Consider the following 4,694-nt stretch of genomic DNA (forward strand, 5'->3'; position numbering starts at 1 on the left):
TTCAATATTACAAACAGACACTCAAATTTTATTTATATGTATAGATGTGACTAAAACAAGAATTTACTTTTGACTCCTTAAAGCAGGATTAGAGTTACCCAACACAAATAAGATATAAATACCCACGTAAATAATATTGTAAATCTCTGGTATCATGACAATAAACACTAAAGAACTGTGGACGACTCATATGACACCATCTAGTTTTATAAGCAGCAAATAACTAATATAATTGCTTAAGTATAACCATTTTATAAATAATAAAAAACAAAATAAATAACAAAAAAATATCAAGAGCAATACAAACATGAGCACATAAGTTTGTATTGTACGGAGATGTGAATCCACGACCATCGTAAGGTCGTATGCCTACCGCTAGATCACTAATATTTCTGTTGATCTATTACAGACTTAAGATATGTCAAATCTACCGTCAGTTCGGAATGCTTTCGAGATGAGAACTGACAAGAAATAAGCTCGTATTCTTTTCAAATAACGTTTACAATAACAGAAGTTAGAAACTAACGTGTAGGGGTGTAACTTAAAATCCAACAGTCCGGAAATATCGTACACTCCTAAAAGTGTTGTTCGAAACCTATTACACGTACTACAATACCCGCCCCTACCTTAATTAATATTAACTGCGTACTGAATAGTAACGCCCCCAACAGTTGGTGGATCGAAATTAAAGGAAGGTAGGTGCATCAGACAGCGATGAAAACAAACAAACGTGACACACAGTTGCGCAGCCTGACGAACAAAGGACCGAACAATCGCGCACATATCAATAAAGGTGGAGGTTAAATATGCAAATGGTTCATAGAGAAATGGTATATAATTGTGAAAAATAAAGCTTAATTAAATTATCTACCAATTTAATAATTATTATTTATGTAATTGAATTAATTATACATGTTATATTTTGTAAATTTTAACATATGTATCAATATTTACACGATTTTTGTAATTTTGCATTGCTTTTTATTCTAACACAAATCTATATTCTAGCAAATAAATATCTATCTATCTCTAGCATAGGAAAAGTATAACATGCAATTGTGAATTTAAAATGCAAATAAAAACTTTAATACAAAAACTTGAATCGGTTTGTTCAAATCAATAATTTAGGTAAAAAAATATGTTATTGTTATTCGATAGACAGTTCCAATGTTGACAAATTAAGACAATACCAAGAAACATCAAGACATTCTCTCGACAATGATAATAAAGCACTACTTATCGACCATTGCATGATTAGTTTCATCATTGTACTGAGTACCTACTCCTATTTGTAGTATTACCTGTAAGTATGAAGTTTTATTCGTATTCACATTTTATTATACATTTCTATAATGTTGTATGAATAAAATATACATGTATTAAAAATATATTAATAGGTATATTTATATATTGTATCTAATGGTGTATTTTTTTTAATTATATACTCTACGTCGTTACTTTATTATTATCTTTTCTTGCAATTATTTGCAGTTCTGTGAACCACACACCACTTGCAATGTCATACTTAGGTTGACTGAAAGACATCTCATTTAGAGATCTTCCTTTGCTAACAAGATTTCTAATATTCATTTCATTTTTATAATTAAAAGTTCAATAAAGAATATATAAAGTGTCCTAATCTTCACAACTGTATGTCAGACAATAAAAACGTACAGGGTAAAAGTTCGTACGCATCTATTGTGCATCCAATACCTTTTGTTGTACATTGACATTTGCGAAGCGACATTTCGATTGATTTTGTAAACAAAACGCGTTTTGTACTTCGATTTATTACTACCCAGTGCTTGAACAATGAACGCGCCGCAATACCGTACGCCTTATTGACAGGTTGCTGCACAGATGCTTTGTTTGTCCGTCTATTGTTGATTATGATAATCATTGTTCGATTGGTCAATACCAATATTATACATGGAAAATATTGATTTTTTTATGTTTGTTTGCAATGGATTATAAAACAAATACTTGACAGATTTTATTTATTCTTATATTTTAATTTTCTTTATTTATATATTCATTAATATGCAAAGCGAAGAGTACCCATTTTAACGAAAATTGCAAGGACAGTGTCTTATAAGGCAAAACGTTTGTCGGGTTAACTAGTAATATAACAAAAAGCATACAGAATTTGGAGGCTGAACATCTTAATCTCGATTTACGTTGCGTATTTCGGAGAACCTAACATGCCGTAAGTACGAGAACTGTCTGTGTATAGCTTACAACTTATCAGGTGGGTCATTCCAGTGACATAAAAAACAATAAATAAATATTAACATCCCTAGCCTTCGGACAATGGGCCTAATATATAGTACACAGTGAATCTAGTCCCAAGCTAAGCCGAGCTTACAAGGTAAGCTTGTGTTATGGATGTTAGATAATTAATATAAATACATTTTTGTAACACATTTAATATACATAATAAACGCCCATATCGATATAAACAATAATATCACGAATATAAATGTTTGTACTGTGCTAGGAATCAAATCAGGGTCCATCGGAACGAGGTATAATAAACCGCCAGCCCACCGAGACTGTCGACAATAGAATATATACCTATTTATTTACAGCGAAATTACTGTACAAAGTATAGAAGATTGACTTTAGTTTTCTCCAAGCAAACAATTTCTCCAAAATGCAGACGTATTCCGTATCTAAAAGACAGTATTATGAATAAAACATGGCGTTTGTACAGGACAAAGGCAGCACTTTTACGTAAGCGCGCTTTGTCGGCGCCCGTGCGCTTCGTGAATAGAAACTAGGTCATTGAATGTTGGGTACGCTGTCGCGTGCAGCAGTGTGTCTCCGATTGTTATAGGTATGTATACACACTGTTATTATGTATGGCAATTATTTTAGAATTTTACACACTTCGTAGGTTTTTTTTTTAAACGAGAGAGAAGTATATAATTATAATTCATTAGGATTCATTTAGGCTTTCTGTCATGAGAATGCAACAAACATTCAAATAGATATATCTTTTTCCTTTTGGAAACAAATAAAGTCACAGACAACAACTAGTTTTTGTGGTAGGTAAATCATACCCGGTTTACTATACATATAAGGGGATACTTTAGACTCATTAGTAAATACGTAAATTGAGAATGTGCGATTCGATAATAGAAACTTTGACTGGTTGCACGCTGTCGCGTGCAGCAGTGTGTCTCCAATTGTTATAGGTATCCATGCACATTGTTATTATGTATGGTAATGTCTGCTTCTTTAAAAAATCAAACAAACTCTACATTGAATGTTGGGTATGCAGTCGCTTGCAGCAGTGTGTCTCCAATTGTTTTAAGTTGGTCCAATATACATATATCCATTGTGTGTCTGTTTGTATGTAACATTTTCACTGCTGATCTGATCATAATGAAATTTAATATGAAATAGATTATATCACGAGGATGAATATATTCTTACTTTTAACTCGAATAAGTCCCTAATTTTGGCAATACATACCTACATATTTATCTATTGAGAAAATTAGCAACAAGTAACAAATGTGTATAAGAAACAGTTAGCCAATAATAGATCTAAACGCATAGCTACTGTACATAAAACAAGTACTAGAGACTGGCAGCAGTGATAAGAAAATCTATACCAAAATATATTTGCTTCTACCTATACCTACTAAGGTGAGTTTTAACTACAAAATAACGGCATCAAAGTATTACAATATCTCCAGAATAGAGTGTCTGTTTATATAAACTTACAAACATACGTACAACAAAAATGTACATATACTATTATTGTCGTTACTATGTGAGAAAAAATATTATTGGAAAACCTTATCAACGTAGTTGAACCAAACACTGATGTTCATGTCTGTTTTTGATTTGACCTTTGAAACGGCTTAACCTATTTGAATGCAGTTTTCAATGCATGAAAGTTTGTTTGTTTGTAATACTTTATTGTACAATAATATTATAAATAAAAGGACACAATTGACTTAGAAAAAGAAACATGCGTACAATGGCGGACTTATCCCAGAAGAGGGATTTCTTCCAGTCAACCTTTGAGTTACTGAGAGGAATTGCGCAGTGGTGGAAATAGGTACAATAAATAACGCGTCACAATGACATATATAGACAATAATATATACAGAAAATACACAAAAATATATATATATATATATACATACATACATATATACATTCACATACACATACATATACACATACACACACCAGAAAGGAAAAGAAAAATAATGTAAATAAGTGGAGCATTAAAAAAAGCGCAGATTCAGAATGACTCCAGAGCTTAATAAGGTGCCTCTTAAGAGAACTGATCGAAGGCGATAGTCTAATCTCTGGGGAGTGAATTCCATAGGCGTGCTGTTTGTACAGTAAAAGATTTCATCAAATCATCAAAAGTAATCATTATATAATATATTTATTCATTTTTACACAATGTCACTAATTTATAGGCCGTACCATCTGTGCTAGGGAATCACTGTATTATAGATGTATGATATGCTTTTACTTATGCAAATAGAGTATACAAATTTATATTAATTATATATTGGTATATAAACGAGATAAATCTGACTATTATTATAGTTATAAACGCGAAAGTCTATAACTATGGATTGATGAATAGATGTTTGTTACACTTTCACGTAAAAACTACTAATCGGATTTTGATGAAACTTTACAGTTATATAGCTTACACATCAG

Source organism: Achroia grisella, unplaced genomic scaffold, assembly GCF_030625045.1.
Source record: "Achroia grisella isolate CSIRO2021 unplaced genomic scaffold, CSIRO_AGI_Agris_v1 utg41924, whole genome shotgun sequence".
Taxonomy (NCBI): domain Eukaryota; kingdom Metazoa; phylum Arthropoda; class Insecta; order Lepidoptera; family Pyralidae; genus Achroia; species Achroia grisella.